This window comes from Palaemon carinicauda, chromosome 28, assembly GCF_036898095.1.
Source record: "Palaemon carinicauda isolate YSFRI2023 chromosome 28, ASM3689809v2, whole genome shotgun sequence".
Lineage (NCBI taxonomy): Eukaryota > Metazoa > Arthropoda > Malacostraca > Decapoda > Palaemonidae > Palaemon > Palaemon carinicauda.
The window spans coordinates 4,656,494-4,676,492 of NC_090752.1; the positions used below are offsets into that span (position 1 = coordinate 4,656,494).

Sequence of the window (19,999 nt, forward strand, 5' to 3'; positions counted from 1 at the left end):
ACAGGTGGTGAGAGTTTTATAACAATGATTTTTTTTTCTAAAGCATTGTAGCTATTAATACTGTGAAGCTATTTGCAAACAGAAATAGCCTCTTGGTATATAATAGCTCACTGATTATCACTTGTTAGGAAGAGTATTTTCTCAGTGTATATGTATATATACACAGGTGTGTGTGTATATATATATATATATATATATATATATATATATATATATATATATATAAAATATTGCTTCGAGTTAATTAGCCTAAGGGAACCTATTCAAGCATAACATCCGTCTAGTACCTTTAGAAGAAAAAGAATAGTGACAATGATTATTTAACAACTATTTCTACTGGCAATGTCGATTTCAATAGTCTGTCCATAATCTCGTGTAGCATGGGATGGACATGCGGCGATGCCACATTTCGCCAATTTCATTCATTAAATCTCACTAGAAGTATGCAAACATTGTAGATCTGGCACCACTGTTTTCCCTCTTTAAGCGAGATGTAATGAATGAAATTGGCGAAATGTGGCAACACTGCAAGGCCACTCAATGTTTCACGTCTGTTTAATGCCAACGTTCCGTGGCATAGGTATTAATACTTTTCTTTATAAAGATTTATTTTTCTGTTGGTAAAGACTCATTATAATTTATTTTTCTCATGATGAAGACTCAAGATAATTTATTTTTCTCTTGATGAAGACTCAAGATAATTTATTTTTCTCTTGATGAAGCTCAAGACTCAAGATAATTTATTTTTCTCATGAAAAAGACATGATAATTTATTTTTCTCTTGATGAAGAATCAAGACAATTTATTTTTCTCACGATGAAGACTCAAGATAATTTATTTTTCTCTTGATGAAGACTCATGATAATTTATTTTTATGTTAGTAAAGAGTCGAGATATATTTTTCTGTTGGTAAATATATAAGATAATTAATTTTTCTGCTGGTGAAGGCTTACATTCAAAATTTTCAAATCCTTTCATTTTTTATCTTATTTCATATTTTGTTAATGGCGAGTTCAAATTCCCGTATCGATATACTTTCAAGTTATTACTATATAACATTTTCTTCTTTTTCTATATCAGGTCTTGGCGCTGGTCTTACAACAACGCCAGGCGTCCTGATCGTATCCTTGTACTTTGAAAAGCGCCGCGCCCTTGCATCAGCTATATGCGTCTCTGGCAACGCCCTCGGGGGCTTTTTCCTACCCCCACTAATAGATTACCTCCTGGCCGAGTACGGCCTCAGGGGAACTATGCTAATCTTGGCAGCCATGCAACTGCACATATGCGCTGCGAGTATGCTGTATCGTCCAATCCGTCTGCATGCCCTGATTCAGGCCGAAGAGAGGCTTAGACGCCCTAAGGAAGAATCATCGGAGGCTCATGTACCTGTACCGGAGCATAACAAGCTCCTACCGAACACACCTGCCACCCCAAGGGCCAATTTACCATCGCCTGCTTCTGCCCCAGGTACCCCATTGAACAGACCTCACGCCATTTGGCAGCGGATGGTGCGTAACCGCCTCAACTCGACGACAACAGTGGAAGAGGAGGAACTGAGAGGCGAAGTATCCTTCCTCAGGAGCGCCTCCATGATGAACAGCATCCCAGATCTAACGCTGTACGCCAGATCCTGGAGCATTTCCGGCGAGAGGACGTCCATGGGCAGTCGATCCTCCATCCGCATGGCCCTCGGGAGCAAGTCCTCCCTTTCCAGGCTCAGCATCGCAGCCAGCAGCAAATCGTCTCTCTCCAAGCTGGTATTGACGGGGGAAAACAAGCACCAACCTTTGGTGAGATTAACATCAGAGGGTTCGGAAACCACCCAGAAAGTTGCGAGGCATCCCACTCTCGTGCGATTGGCGTCGGAGGAAGAGGGGGTCGTTCCATTGCCCAAAAATCGTTCCGGCAGCGTTCGGCAGTCGCAGTCAAGGCTGAGCATGGAAGGCCGACCTGTTCTGGGGAGGCAGAGTTCATGTCGCAGGGTGCAAGGGAGGATAATGACGGCCGTCAAGGAACAAGACAACGATTCTCAGATTTCCGAGGAAGTGGATGAAGAGCAAACACCAAAGGTGGCCAAGGAGGAGGAGGAGCAGGTGCAATCTCAACTGGAGAAACCACAAGAGGAAAAGAAGGAGAAGGACGGCGAGGAAGAAAAGGAGGAAGACGATGAAGAGGAGGAGGAGGAGGAAGAAGAAGAATCACCCAGCAAAGGCCCAAATTGCTGTTGCACGCTCATGTTGAGTTGCATCGACGTCTCCCTCTTCAAAAACCCTCTATTTCTACTGGTCGCCATGTCGGTATTTTTTATGGCAACTGGCGCACCTCACGCTATATTCTTCTTACCTGCGTATGCCGAGTCGGTTGACATTCCTTCGTCCCAGGTTCCCAAGATGCTCTCGATATCTTCCATTGTCGATTTGGTTGGTCGCCTGGGAATTGGATTCGTGTCAGACCTCGGCCTTTGCAAGATCAGTTATCTCTACTTCGCAAGGTAAGAACCTGTGAGGGGAATATTAAGACTTTAATTAGTTAATTAGTATGATCTAATCGGTAAATTAATAATGAAATATTGTTTGATGAATATCTAGGCAATGTAAATCATCAACTTACAACCAGCCCATTTTAACTGATAAAATTTATGTTCCTTAATAAATAAGAGTAAGAACCTGTGAGGGGAATATTAAGACTTTAATTAGTTAATTCGTATGATCTAATCGGTAAATTAATAATGAAATATTGTCTGATGAATATCTAGGCAATGTAAATCATTGACTCAAAAGCAGCCCATTTTAACTGATAAAATTTATGTTCCCTAATAAATAGGAGTAAAAACCTGTGAGGGGAATATCAAGACTTTAATTAGTTAATTCGTATGATCTAATCGGTAAATCAATAATGAAATATTGTCTGATGAATATCTAGGCAATGTAAATCATCAACTCAAAAGCAGCCCATTTTAACTGATAATATTTGTTCCCTATTAAATAAGTGTAGAAACATGTGATGGGAATATTAAGACTTTAATTGGTATGATCTAATCGGTAAATTAATAATGAAATATTGTCTGATGAATATCTAGGTAATGTAAATCATCAACTCAAAAGCAGCCCATTAACTGATAATATTTGTTTCCTAATAAATAAGTGTAGAAACCTGTGATGAAAAAATTAAAACTTTAATTAGTTAATTAGTATGATCTAATCGGTAAATTAATAATGAAATATTGTCTGATGAATATCTAGGCAATGTAAATCATCAACTCAAAAGCACCCCATTTTAACTGATAATATTTGTTCCCTATTAAATAAGTGTAGAAACATGTGATGGGAATATTAAGACTTTAATTAGTATGATCTAATCGGTAAATTAATAATGAAATATTGTCTGATGAATATCTAGGCAATGGATATCATTAACTCAAAAGCACCCCATTTTAACTGATAATATTTGTTCCCTATTAAATAAGTGTAGAAACATGTGATGGGAATATTAAGACTTTAATTAGTATGATCTAATCGGTAAATTAGTAATGAAATATTTGATGAATATCTAGGCAACGTATATCATTAACTCAAAAGCAGCCCATTAAACTGATAATATTTGTTCCCTATTAAATAAGTGTAGAAACATGTGATGGGAATATTAAGACTTTAATTAGTATGATCTGATTGGTAAATTAGTAATGAAATATTGTCTGATGAATATCTAGGCAATGTAAATCATCAACTCAAAAGCAGCCCATTAACTGATAATATTTGTTTCCTAATAAATAAGTGTAGAAACCTGTGATGAAAAAATTAAAACTTTAATTAGTTAATTAGTATGATCTAATCGGTAAATTAATAATGAAATATTGTCTGATGAATATCTAGGCAATGGATATCATTAACTCAAAAGCACCCCATTTTAACTGATAATATTTGTTCCCTATTAAATAAGTGTAGAAACATGTGATGGGAATATTAAGACTTTAATTAGTATGATCTAATCGGTAAATTAGTAATGAAATATTTGATGAATATCTAGGCAACGTATATCATTAACTCAAAAGCAGCCCATTAAACTGATAATATTTGTTCCCTATTAAATAAGTGTAGAAACATGTGATGGGAATATTAAGACTTTAATTGGTATGATCTAATCGGTAAATTAATAATGAAATATTGTCTGATGAATATCTAGGCAATGTAAATCATCAACTCAAAAGCACCCCATTTTAACTGATAATATTTGTTCCCTATTAAATAAGTGTAGAAACATGTGATGGGAATATTAAGACTTTAATTAGTATGATCTAATCGGTAAATTAATAATGAAATATTGTCTGATGAATATCTAGGCAATGGATATCATTAACTCAAAAGCACCCCATTTTAACTGATAATATTTGTTCCCTATTAAATAAGTGTAGAAACATGTGATGGGAATATTAAGACTTTAATTAGTATGATCTAATCGGTAAATTAGTAATGAAATATTTGATGAATATCTAGGCAACGTATATCATTAACTCAAAAGCAGCCCATTAAACTGATAATATTTGTTCCCTATTAAATAAGTGTAGAAACATGTGATGGGAATATTAAGACTTTAATTAGTATGATCTGATTGGTAAATTAGTAATGAAATATTGTCTGATGAATATCTAGGCAATGTAAATCATCAACTCAAAAGCAGCCCATTAACTGATAATATTTGTTTCCTAATAAATAAGTGTAGAAACCTGTGATGAAAAAATTAAAACTTTAATTAGTTAATTAGTATGATCTAATCGGTAAATTAATAATGAAATATTGTCTGATGAATATCTAGGCAATGTAAATCATCAACTCAAAAGCAGCCCATTTTAACTGATAATATTTGTTCCCTAATAAATAAGTGTAGAAACCTGTGAGGGAAATATCAAGACTTTAATTAGTTAATTAGTATGATCTAATCGGTAAATTAATAATGAAATATTGTTTCATAAATATCTATGTAATGTATGGCGTTAACTTAAAAGCAGCCCATTTTAACTGATAATATTTATGTTCCCCAATAAATAAGAGTAGAAACCTGTGAGAGGAATATCAAAAATTTAATTAGTATGACCTAATTGGTAAATTAGTAATGATATATTGCTTGATGAATATCCATGTAATGTATATCATTAACATAAAAACAGTTCATTTTAACTGATAATATTTATATTCCCCAATAAATGATGAGTGTAGAATTATATGCTAATAAAAAATTCGCGATCTTGTTTACCAAAGTAATTTAGATTATAAAAAAGCTTTAACTAATATTTCTAGTATGCAACATAATCATTATTTACGATGTTTGTAAGCACAGAAGTAATGTATTTTGGGAATACTTTAGAAACAGGGAAATTAGTTCTTGCAATGCAATATCAAAACTTTAACCACGCAATATTTTGATTCATAGGATATTAGCTGTTACATTCTTAGTATAATATTCCTAAGTTATCAGCACTGTTAACAGCATCAGACAAGAATAGCATAACATCAGTTAATATTAAGTCCCGAGTACATAATTATTATTATTATTATTGTTGTTATGATGATGATGATGATGATGATGATGATTATCATTATTATCATTTTTACATTATTATTATTATTATTATTATTATTATTATTATTATTATTATTATCATTATTATTATTATTATTATTATTATTAACTAAGCTACAAGCCTAGTTTGAAAAACAGGATGTTATATGCCCAAGGGCTCCGACAAGGAAAACAGCCAAGTGAAGAAAGAAATAAGTAAACTACAAGAGAAGTAATGAACAAATAAAATAAAACATTTTAAGAATAACAGCAGCATTAAAACAGATCTTTCATACATAAACTATAACAATTGATTCGTGTCGGCCTCTTCAACATTAAAAAAAAAACATTCGCTGTAAGTTTGAACATTAAACAATCTCAAATTCTCTATGTTATTTTTCCTGCTCACTTATTCATTGCAAGAATTTCAATCTTCTTATTCACAGCGTTATCCCTACACTAAGGGGTCGGTTGCCTGATTCGCCCTCTCCAATAACCTTCTACCAAAAGCATCCTCTCATCTCCTTATATCCTCTTCTTCTATCTACAGCGGCATGGCATCGGGATTAGCTGTCTTGCTGGTACCCCAGCTCCACACATTTGCCTCACTAACGACCGTCCTCAGCGTGTACGGTTTTGGCATCGGCGCCTGGTTCGTGCTGATCCCCACGGTACTCGCTCAGCATCACGGGGCAGCCCGCCTCGCCTCCTCTTACGGTCTCGCCAGGCTCTTCCACGGGTGCATGAACTTCATTTCACCGCAAGTGAATGGTGAGTTAATGTGGGATTTTATAACATAAGTCTTTATTGAACTTTATTAAATCTTAAGTAGCATTAATTTTAGACAGTATCGTTTTATGATAATTCACGGAGAAATTATTTATCTGAGTGAGATATATTTATTAGCTTTTTGTGCACGTTTAAAGTTAAAGTTTAATCTCATTCATAATAACACTAAATTACTACGAATACAACGCTTAAGGTTCAGTGATGCACTGCACAACCATAGCAAATGAATACCCTTAAAAGACTAAATCATGCTTTCAGTAGAGCACATACCTTTACCTAGATTATGTTGTATACCACAAGATAGGACATTGAATTGTGCACATTTTAGCACTAGTTTCATGTAAATCGGATAAAAATTGACCACGATATAGCAAAAAGACGTTTTTTACTTTTTCGTGACCTTGACCCTTGACCCAATCCCTCCAAAAATTTAATCAAATTGTCTTTGGATCATGGCCAATCACCTCACCAAATTTCATGACATTCGGTCAATTAGTTTTTGAGTTATGTGAATCACAAACAAACATAAACAAGGGTAATGACATCACTATATCACATTGAATATTAGATTACAAGATAGGCAATTGAATTATGCACATTTTGACACTAGTTTCATGCATATCAGATAAAAATTGGCCAAAAATACGTTTTTTACCTTTTCGTGACTTTGTCCTTGGGGTTTGGCCCCAACACACCCAAAATCTAACCAACTTGTCCTTGGATCATGGACAATAATTTCCAAAAATTTCATAAAATTCAGTCAAATGGTTATTTACTTTTTCGTAACCTTAACCTTTGACCCAATCACTTCCAAAATCTAATCAAATTATCCTTGGATCATGGCCAATAATCGCACCAAATTTCTTGAGATTCGGTCAAGGAGCTTTTGAGTTATGCGAATCAAAATTAAACAAACATAAACTAGAACGGCCACTCAGATAAAAATTGACCGCGTTATGGTAAAAAGACGTTTTTGACCTTTTCATTATCATGACCTTGATCTTTGGCCCAATCACGACCAAAATCTAATCAAATTGTCCTTCGATCATGTCCAGTTATCCTACCAAATTTCATAAAATTCAATTAATTTTTTACTTCTTTGAGACCTTAACCTTTGACCCAATCACTTCCAAAATCTAATCAAATTATCCTTGGATCATGGCCAGTTATCCAACCAAATTTCATAAAATTCAAATAATTTTTTACTTCTTTGAGACCTTAACCTTTGACCAAATCACTTCCCAAATCTAATCAAATTATCCTTGGATCATGGCCAGTTATCCAACCAAATTTCATAAAATTCAAATAATTTTTTACTTCTTTGAGACCTTAACCTTTGACCAAATCACTTCCCAAATCTAATCAAATTATCCTTGGATCATGGCCAGTTATCCAACCAAATTTCATAAAATTCAAATAATTTTTTACTTCTTTGAGACCTTAACCTTTGACCAAATCACTTCCCAAATCTAATCAAATTATCCTTGGATCATGGCCAGTTATCCAACCAAATTTCATAAAATTCAAATAATTTTTTACTTCTTTGAGACCTTAACCTTTGACCAAATCACTTCCCAAATCTAATCAAATTATCCTTGGATCATGGCCAGTTATCCAACCAAATTTCATAAAATTCAAATAATTTTTTACTTCTTTGAGACCTTAACCTTTGACCAAATCACTTCCCAAATCTAATCAAATTATCCTTGGATCATGGCCAGTTATCCAACCAAATTTCATAAAATTCAAATAATTTTTTACTTCTTTGAGACCTTAACCTTTGACCAAATCACTTCCCAAATCTAATCAAATTATCCTTGGATCATGGCCAGTTATCCAACCAAATTTCATAAAATTCAAATAATTTGTTACTTCTATGAGACCTTAACCTTTGACCAAATCACTTCCCAAATCTAATCAAATTATCCTTGGATCATGGCCAGTTATCCAACCAAATTTCATAAAATTCAAATAATTTTTTACTTCTTTGAGACCTTAACCTTTGACCAAATCACTTCCCAAATCTAATCAAATTATCCTTGGATCAAGGCCAGTTATCCAACCAAATTTCATAAAATTCAAATAATTTTTTACTTCTTTGAGACCTTAACCTTTGACCAAATCACTTCCCAAATCTAATCAAATTATCCTTGGATCATGGCCAGTTATCCAACCAAATTTCATAAAATTCAAATAATTTTTTACTTCTTTGAGACCTTAACCTTTGACCAAATCACTTCCCAAATCTAATCAAATTATCCTTGGATCATGGCCAGTTATCCAACCAAATTTCATAAAATTCAAATAATTTTTTACTTCTTTGAGACCTTAACCTTTGACCAAATCACTTCCCAAATCTAATCAAATTGTCCTTAGATCATGGCCAGTTATCCTACCAAATTTCATAAAATTCAAATAGATTTTTACTTCTTCGTGACCTTAACCTTTGACCCAATCACTTCCCAAATCTAATCAAATTGTCCTTAGATCATGGCCAGTTATCCTACCAAATTTCATAAAATTCAGTAAAATAGATTTTTACTTCTTTGTGACCTTAACCTTTGACCCAATCACTTCCCAAATCTAATCAAATTATCCTTGGATCATGGCCAGTTATCCAACCAAATTTCATAAAATTCAAATAGATTTTTACTTCTTCGTGACCTTAACCTTTGACCCAATCACTTCCAAAATCTAATCAAATTGTCCTTCGATCATGGCCAGTTATCCTACCAAATTTCATAAAATTCAAATAGATTTTTACTTCTTCGTGACCTTAACATTTGACCAAATCACTTCCCAAATCTAATCAAATTATCCTTGGATCAGGGCCAATAATCGCACCAAATTTCATGAGATTCCGTCTCATAGTTTATGAATTATGCCAATCACAAATATATACACACAGACAAACAAATAAATACCCGCCTATCAAAACATAATCTTCGCAACGAAGTTGGCGAAAATAATGAATAAAAACACGCCTATCAAAACACAACCTTCGCAACGAAGTTGGCGAAGGTAATAAATAAATACACGCCTATCAAAACACAACCTTCGCAACGAAGTTGGCGAAGGTAACAGATAAAAACACGCTTATCAAAACATAACCTGTAACTACTCAGGACAAACTCACAACCTTCGCAACGAAGTGGGCGAAGGTAACAGATAAAAACACGCCTATCAAAACATAACCTATAACTACTCAGGACAAACTCACAACCTTTGCAATATAGTTGGCGAAGGTAACATAAAAACACGCTTATCAAAACATAACCTGTAACTACTTAAGACAAACTCACAACCTTCGCAACGAAGTTGGCAACGGTAACAGATAAAAACACGCTTATCAAAACATAACCTGTAACTACTCAGGACAAACTCACAACCCTCGCAACGAAGTTGGCGAAGGTAACATAAAAACACGCTTATCAAAACATAACCTGTAACTACTCAAGACAAACTCACAACCTTCGCAACGAAGTTGGCAACGGTAACAGATAAAAACACGCTTATCAAAACATAACCTGTAACTACTCAGGACAAACTCACAACCTTCGCAACGAAGTGGGCGAAGGTAACAGATAAAAACACGCTTATCAAAACATAACCTGTAACTACTCAGGACAAACTCACAACCTTCGCAACGAAGTGGGCGAAGGTAACAGATAAAAACACGCCTATCAAAACATAACCTATAACTACTCAAGACAAACTCACAACCTTCGCAACGAAGTTGGCGAAGGTAACATAAAAACACGCCTATCAAAACATAACCTGTAACTACTCAAGACAAACTCACAACCTTCGCAACGAAGTTGGCGAAAGTAACAGATAAAAACACGCCTATCAAAACATAACCTGTAACTACTCAAGACAAACTCACAACCTTCGCAACGAAGTTGGCGTAGGTAACAGATAAAAACACGCCTATCAAAACATAACCTGTAACTACTCAAGACAAACTCACAACCTTCGCAACGAAGTTGGCGAAGGTAACAGATAAAAACACGCCTATCAAAACATAACCTGTAACTACTCAAGACAAACTCACAACCCTCGCAACGAAGTTGGCGAAGGTAACAGATAAAAACACGCTTATCAAAACATAACCTGTAACTACTCAAGACAAACTCACAACCCTCGCAACGAAGTTGGCGAAGGTAACAGATAAAAACACGCTTATCAAAACATAACCTGTAACTACTCAAGACAAACTCACAACCCTCGCAACGAAGTTGGCGAAGGTAACAGATAAAAACACGCTTATCAAAACATAATACCTGACAAACTCACAACCCTCGCAACGAAGTTGGCGAAGGTAACAGATAAAAACACGCTTATCAAAACATAATACCTGACAAACTCACAACCCTCGCAACGAAGTTGGCGAAGGTAACAGATAAAAACACGCTTATCAAAACATAACCTGTAACTACTCAAGACAAACTCACAACCCTCGCAACGAAGTTGGCGAAGGTAACAGATAAAAACACGCTTATCAAAACATAACCTGTAACTACTCAAGACAAACTCACAACCCTCGCAACGAAGTTGGCGTAGGTAACAGATAAAAACACGCTTATCAAAACATAACCTGTAACTACTCAAGACAAACTCACAACCCTCGCAACGAAGTTGGCGTAGGTAACAGATAAAAACACGCTTATCAAAACATAACCTGTAACTACTCAAGACAAACTCACAACCCTCGCAACGAAGTTGGCGTAGGTAACAGATAAAAACACGCTTATCAAAACATAACCTGTAACTACTCAAGACAAACTCACAACCCTCGCAACGAAGTTGGCGAAGGTAACAGATAAAAACACGCTTATCAAAACATAACCTGTAACTACTCGAGATAAAATCGCCATGAAACTAACACGTCACGTCATTCTTTTCAGGAATTCTCGTGGACACAACCAACAGCTTCGTTCACTGTTACTACTTCATGGGATTTTCAATGGTGATCTCCGCCTTCCTCATGCTACTGGAGCCTCCTGTCCTCAAATACGTTAACAACAAGGAGAAGAAGAAGCAGGAATTGGAAGCCATGAATAACAACCAAGTGTGAAAACAGCCAAGTGTGAAGAGTTGAGAAATTGAGGGTAAGATATCTGACAGCGAGAAACAAACGTTTGGTGATAGAGGGTATGTTTGACAATAATGGTACCAAATGTTTCCCGTTTCGTAATGGCTGTACAATTACATTAATTCTAATTGTCAATGTACTAATTGGATGTATTATGTACGTCACAGCATACAGATTTTTTGGAGGAGATGCGAACTGAAATGCATTCGTAATTTCAGTAAATATGGCGACCAAGTCTTGAACAGAGCCAGTTTCTCAAAAAAAAGAATCGCTGATCGAATCTTTTCGTATTTTGAATCAAATTTGATCTTCCAAAACTGAAAAAAATGCGTCTTCTTGCCACATCAAGGCGGACTTTGCAAAATAGTCTTGTGCACTGATCCTCATCGAGGTTATGTTGTGTAAATCAATACAAGTAAATGTTTTGATTTTTCTGTTTCCCATAAAAAGACGTTCTACTCTGAATCTCTTCTGAAAAGACATTGTGCAATGACGCTCCTTCGAAACCTGCATTTAAAAGAAAATCTGTAGTGTTAAGGTTTAGATAATAAGTCTTACAAAATAAAGGGCAATTTTCATGGACTTCATTTCTAAAGAGATGGCGAGAATCGATATTTTTATTGGAAATATACAGGGTACTCGTATTGTAAATAATGTGTTATGTGTAACGAGGACGTCCGAATGTAAAGAATATGAATGCACTGTTAAAAGAAACCCGTAATTATAATTTGAAATTCACCGTGAAAAAATATACTGTGCTCAGCCGTATTTCAGTAAAATACAGGCGACCGTAATTTTACCTTACGTCATTATCTTTTACGGGTTGGTGACCGTAACATCACTCCTTTACGTGAATATATCCGTTTTTAAAACGGTAAAAAATCCTGGAATAAATGTTGCCGCAAATTTACCGTGTTCTTGATACAAATTTTTAACAGTGTGTGGATGCTTAGGATTGTGGGAGAAGAAGGAGACTCCAAGAACTGACCTGTCAGCGCTTAAACTCACTTCATTTGTTACTGCAGACATATCTCTTTTTGTATCGACATTGTTATAGATTCAAATTGTTATATATTCTTATGAAATGTTCGATTACGAAGAAAGGCTTTTTTACCGAATATTTTCTACTTGCAATGCCGCAAAAATGCAACTGTCGAATGTTGCGTAATGCGTATGCAGCGTTACGCCAAATGTTGATTAACCTTGAACGCCGATATGGATGTCACACGAGGGTGTTTTCTACTTGCCGCTAATCTTTACATTAATAAGGTACTTGTTTTCATCATACTCTGGTGTGAATGATGTCATTAGTGTTAGATAGAGTGATATCACAAAAATTAAGTCACTCATGTTTGTTCGGGTGATGTCACACAATAGTGTAGTCACATTAATGTGATGTCAAACAATAATGGAGTCACTTATGTTCATTTATGTGATGTCATACAATAATGAAGTCACTGATGTTCATTTATGTGATGTCATACAATAATGAAGTCACTTATGTTCATTTATATGATGTCATACAATAATGAAGTCACTTATGTTCATTTATGTGATGTCATACAATAATGAAGTCACTTATGTTCATTTATGTGATGTCATACAATAATGAAGTCACTTATGTTCATTTATGTGATGTCATACAATAATTAAGTCACTTATGTTAATTTATGTGATGTCATATAATAATGAAGTCACTTAGGTTGATTAATGTGATGTCACACAATAATGAAATCACTTATGTTCATTAATGTGATGTCACACAATAATGAAGTCACTTATGTTCATTCATGTGATGTCCAGCAATAATGAAGTCACTTATGTTCATTTATGTGATGCCATACAATAATGAAGTCACTTATGTTAATCAATGTGATGTCACACAATAATGAAATCATTTATGCTCATCAATGTGATGTCACACAATAATGAAGTCACTTATGTTGATTAATGTGATGTCACATAATGAAGTTATTAAGTGTTTGTTAAGATAACGTCACACATGGATTTAGTCACCTCTGTTCATTAAGGTGATATCAGAACATAAGCTGATATCACACAATAATAGAGTCATTCGTGGCCGTTAAAGTGATGTCACATATTAATTAGGTCAAAAGAGGTCGTCAAAGTGATGTCACACAATCCGACCATGAGAATTTCTACAACCAAATATTGGGCTTTTCGATGTAAAGTTGACAGCAGAACGATGCCAGAAACAATACATGTATGAATCTTGTAGACTAAGACGTTTACAGCAGAAAGATGCCAGAAACCATAATCGTATGAATCTTGTAGACTTAAACGTTTACAGCAGAAAGATGCCAGAAACCATTATCGTATGAATCTTGTAGACTCAAACGTTTACAGCAGAAAGATGCCAGAAACCATACTCGTATGAATCTTGTAGACTCAAACGTTTACAGCAGAAAGATGCCAGAAACCATACTCATATGAATCTTGTAGACTCAAAAGTTTGACGGCAAAAACATGCCAGAAACCATACTCGTATGAATCTTGTAGACCCAAATGTTTGACAGCAGAAAGATGCCAGAAACCATACTTGTATGAATCTTGTAGACTTAAATGTTTACAGCAGAAAGATGTCATAAACCATATTCGTATGAATCTTGTAGACTCAAATGTTTACAGCAGAAAGATGCCAGAAATCATACTCGTATGAATCTTGTAGATCCAAATGTTTTACAGCAAAAAGATGCCAGAGACCATACTCGTATGAATTTTGTATGCTCAAAAGTTTACAGCAGAACGATGCTAGAAAATATACTCGTGTGAATCCTACCAACCCAGATGCTAAAATGACCTCATTGTTAAAACTAAACATCTTAGATTTTAGACGATGTATCATTATACACCCCTGTAATGACTTCATTGCCTTATGTAAACATAGTGGACTCGTATCAGTAGTGTGTAACGATAAACGGACTAAAATTTTAGTGTATGTATGACAGTGCATGTGCATGTTTTTTTTTTTTAATTCCAACTAGAATTTTCAAGTACGTCCTACCCCCTATGATTAACTATAGTCACTGCAAATATTCCAGGCAAAATAAGCTCCACCCCCTGATGATGTCATAGCCAATCACGTTGTCTAATTTGTCTCCCACATTAGCAACAGTCACTAAACATCCCCTTACAGATTTGTGACTACTGTTAACGCAGGAGACATGATTGGCTATGATGTCATAAGGGGTGGAGCTTATTTTGACCGGAATCTTTGCAGCGATTATACCTCTGTGAAAGAGGAAGCGATATAAAAAGGAATCATCTTTGTAATTATGTCTTTTTTTGTACAAGTCGCTGTCAGAACGGCAAGCCTGGTCCTTAGAGAGAAATGTAAGTTAATGGGGCAATCCCTCGTCAAAAATTAATAAAATGATTCGGTAAATACTGGAGATAAATTGTAATTCTGTGTTTTAGAATTTAATATATATCTAGAGTTTTGTATCATTACTTTCGTGATACATCAAATAGATTAGATTAGCCATGAGTTAATAAATCGTGATAAAACCATTTTGCATAAATTAGGTAATGAGTAAGTCACATGATCAATTAACTACAATTAGCGATGCGTATCTCACAGATTGGTTTAGTCAAGCATCTTTGTTACTATCTGTAGAACCGTTTGCGTCATAGCTGTTTTGTATCTGCGTAAACACAATACGCAAAGCACTCAAAGTTATATTCTGACACTTAATGGATCCGTGTGGTAGTCCAGCAGCGTAACTATAATTACTACAATAATTACTAATTATCCTTTTGACATGACAAAGCCAAGGAGGGCAGTAGCTCGTCAAGAGAACTGATGATCTCCATGGCATAAAAACCTATGTGATAGATACATAACTTTAAATAGCATAAAATAGTGTAATCGTTTTAGCCGACTTGAAGATTCCACAAAGACCCTGTGGTCTGTGAACTGCTTTATGTTTTAAGGTGATTTTTGAAAGGACTGTCACAAAGGTGATGTCCTTGAGATTTCTGGCTTCTAGCCAACTTTTATGGAGTCGCCACATCGTTGGTGACGAAAGTGAGGTCATGTTAGTTCTCGTGATTTTGTGACCTTGATCTCACCTAAACGAGAGCTTGTAACTTCAATTTTGCACCACAGAAAAGTGAGGTCATGTTAGGTGGTAATTTTGTGACCTTGACCTCACCTAAAAGAGAGCATGTAACTTCAATTTTGCACCACAGAAAAAAGTGAGGTCACATTAGGTGGTAATCTTGTGAGCTTGACCTCACCTAAATAAGAGCATGTAACTTCAATTTTGCACCACGGAAAATGAAGTTGAATTTTTAGAGAAGTTAAGTGGCAAATATTCTTGAACAATATAGTATTCCAGTGACGTTAGTATCGAAAGCTACTTTTTATTTATGAAAGTTTATGACACAAGTAGATAAGTTTTGCACAAATTAGCCAATAATTTCAACTATTCTTTTGACCTGTTAAAAATTAATTTACCTTGTAACTGAACCATTAGCTTTACGAAGAGGCAAATATGTATGTCTACGCCACTGGTTATCAATAATGCATGTATGAATGTACATAAATGTGATGAAAAATTAAATGTTGTTGCTTCGTAAATGTAACTACAATAGACTTTGGAACTGAAATGTCAGCGCTTTTAAATTTCGTAGACGCGTTGTTATATAGACGTTACTGGAAACAATGTGTCTATGTTATCGCAATGATAAATTTCAGGTGATTTTCACAGGAATTATATGTGTGTGTGTATGTACAATATATATATATATATATATATATATATATATATATATATAATATACACATGCGAGCTTCTGTGTAGATGGATAGATACACTTAGACAAATAAATTGAAAAAATAAAATGCTTATGTCTTACATACTATGAAGCAAATTTCCGATAGAAACAGCCTCTAGGCATGAAAAAAACACCTCACTGATTATCACCTGTTAGGAAAAGTACAGTATATATTCTGTGTATTTTTTTTTTTTTTTTTTTTTTTGCTTCGAGTGTATTAGCCGGTAGCCCATCCGTCTAAGGGAACCTATTCAAGCATTACGTCCATCTTAGTCCCGTTTAGATCTAAGCTACGCGCCTGTAGACCATAAAGAAGAGAGATCACTGTATATATATATATATATATATATATATATATATATATATATATATATATAAATATCTAATAGTGAATTTCCAAGGGATAAAATAGCGAATTACAATGACTGAAAAGCTTGTTATATCTACTCGATAAACCACCAAGACATAGTAGCTTTCAACTATTATTATTATTATTATTATTATTATTATTATTATCATCTAAGCTACAACCCTAGTTGGAAAAGTAATATGCTATAAGTCCAACGGCTCCAAAAAGAAAAAAATAGCAGGGGATGACTGATTGATTAAGATTGCCATGCACCTTTGGCATCATCATTATTATTATTGTTATTATTATTACTAATAGCTAAGCTACAACCCTAATTGGAAAAGCAAAATGCTAAAGCTCAAGGGCTCTTGCCCATGGCCAGCCCACTTTTTTGTTCTCTCAATATCCAAAGAGGTTACTACTTATAATTAGCATTAACCCAACATCAAGAAAGGTTACCACTTATAACTAGCGTTTATCCAGTATCCAAAAGGGTTGCTTCTTATAATTACCGTTTATTTAGTATCCATAAAGGTTACCACTTATAATTAGCATCAACCCAACATCCATAAAGGATACTACTTATATTTAGGGTTACCCCAATATCCAGAAACGTTACTACTTATATTACCCTTCTCCCAATAACCAAAGTTTACTACTTATAATTAGCATTAACCCAACATCATGAAAGGTTACCACTTATAATTAGTGTTCACCCAATATCCAAAAAAGGTACCACTCATAATTAGCTTTAACCCAACATCCAGAGAAGTTACTACTTATAAGTACCGTTCTCACAATAACCAAAAAGGGTACGACTTATAATTAGCATTAACCCTACATCCAAAAAGGTTACTACTTATAACTAACTTCTCCCATATCCTGAAAGATTACGACTTATAATTAGCATTAACCCAACATCCTGACAGGTTACCACTTATAATTAGTGTTCCCCCACTATCCAAAAAGGTTACCACTTATAATTAGCTTCTCCCAAATCCAGAAAGGTTACGACTTATAATTACCCTTAACCCAACATCCTGACAGGTTACCACTTATAATTAGTGTTCCCCCACTATCCAAAAAAGGTTACCACTTATAATTAGCTTCTCCCATACCCAGAAAGATTACAACTTAATTTAGCATTAACCCAACATCCAGAAAGGTTACCACTTATAATTACCGCTCATCCAATGTTCATAAAGGTTACACACTTATAATTGACGTTGACCTAATATCCATGACTCGTGTGGTCTTTATGACAATGAATGAACGATCTTAAGACTTCTTCATAACTTAGACAGTTGCCAAAGTAGCTTAAAAGCAGACTAAACCAGCTTCCAGTTGTTGCACAGTCCGTTCAACTTACAGAAGACGAAAGTTGGACTGTCGTCAGTAAACTTCAGTTCAGTTCTGACTCCAGCACAAATAAAAACCAATTCGACTAATTGGGACGACATTTTCGATGACGATTACTGTTATTTCTTATCTCGTTGCTCTTCTGTGGTTTTCTGCTTTTGATATGAGAACTTTCCTTTTAAAAAAACAGAATTACATCATTCTTTAGCAGGTGCTACTACAGTATGATATCTACCAGACTATTTGCGACCTACCATGTTTCGCTGCGCACGTTAGCCCTGTGGGCTAGTATTTTGGAGTTACTTTATTTACTTAATCACTTCGTTCAAACTGGTTTTTCCTCGGCCTTGGCTCACTTCCCTCATGATTTAACATTATTTCATTGCTCCTCTGTTCTGGAAGGCGGTGCAAGGATGTGCCACTGATGCAAACTAGCAATGTGGGCTAGTATTTTGGCGTTACTTTATTTATTAAATTAATCACTTAGTTCAAACTGGTTTCTGCTCGGCCTTGGCTCACTTCCCTCGCTATTCAACATTATTTCATTGCTCCTCTGTTCTGGTAGGCGGTGCATGGATGTGCTGCACATATAAGAAAGCCCTGTAGGCTAGCATTTTGGGGTTACTTTAATTATTCAATTAATCACTTACTTCAAACTGGTTTTAGCTCAGCCTTGTGATTTAACATTATTTCATTGCTCCTCTGTTCTGGAGGACGGTGTATGGATGTACCGCACATGCAAGCAATAGGGGTGGGCTAGTGCTTGGACGTTATTTTAATCATCTGGTTTTTACTTCTTTCGTTTTATAATAATAAATGCTTAACCATTTCGATCATATTTCATAATACCAACAGTTGGTTGATAAAAAGTAAATGGTAGATATCATATTATAGAAAATAGGTAGTAGATATCATACTATAGTAGCAACCTTTAGCCATTGCGTAAATAAAGCAGATCATTCCATAAACGGATTGATTTGAAAGAACCACAAAGATATTAGTACTTTTAAGTCTGCATTATTACCTGTATATAAGGAGGATGTACAACAGATTGTAATGTAAGAACAGTACATCGTAATAACGGTCTTACCCGTAGAAATAAGGTCATCGAATGCAAATCCAAGTTGCGCTTCACAGCAGGCGATTGTGCCCCCAGGGTCATAGCAGAAAAACGTCCTTGAAAATAAATCCCTTTTCTATACAACAAAGGAATATATTTTGTTACGATTTTTCTACCCGCGCCATGATTTGTGAAACGTAACCTGGACTAGGCAATTTTCAAAGTTGACAAAGGAAGGAATTTTTTTTCAGTGGTATGTTTTTTATAAATGCTACTGTCATTTGGAGATAAATATTTGGTATATATATGTATATGAATATATATATATATATATATAAATATATATATATATATATATATATATATATACAGTATATATATATATATATATATATATATATATATATATATATATATTCATTGCCAAACTTGGCCAGTTATGGGCATCAAGTGTGGTACTCTTCCAAGGTTCGCCGTTACCTCTTTTCCCCTTTAAGGGGTATAACGTGCCTGTGTCCCCTCTTATATGGGCCATACAAGAGGGGCCCATGCCCGTGTCCCCTCTTGCTTTCCATACAACCAACACAAAACAAATATTAAGCATCACAATAAACTGATCAGAGAGAGAGAGAGAGAGAGAGAGAGAGAGAGAGAGAGAGAGAGAGAGAGAGAGAGAGAGAGATTCATGACAAATACATAACTCGTTTTCACAATTTATTCCAGACCGATCTCATCACTTCATTTCATTATTTTCAAATATGGGGCAGTGAAGAAAATGGTATGCCTTTGTGCTCCTTTTAAGCCATGTTTAAGTGGGGCAAGCAAGCACCACCCGAGTGGGCATGACACTAGTCCCCTCATTTCAATGCTTGAAATATTTAAAACAGATCAAAGGTGTACACTGTTAAAGGCACTGTGTCACTATGAGACATGAGATGCTAAAAGAGTTATATATAGTCAAATCCAGAATTGAAGTAAATATACTGTATAT

General features: G+C 35.0%; 1 pseudogene; it reads left to right on the forward strand.

Moving 5' to 3' along the window:
- Positions 1-19,316, forward strand: part of LOC137621431 (monocarboxylate transporter 9-like) — a 46,810-nt pseudogene extending 27,494 nt beyond the window's left edge.
- The last annotated feature ends 683 nt before the right edge of the window (positions 19,317-19,999 follow it).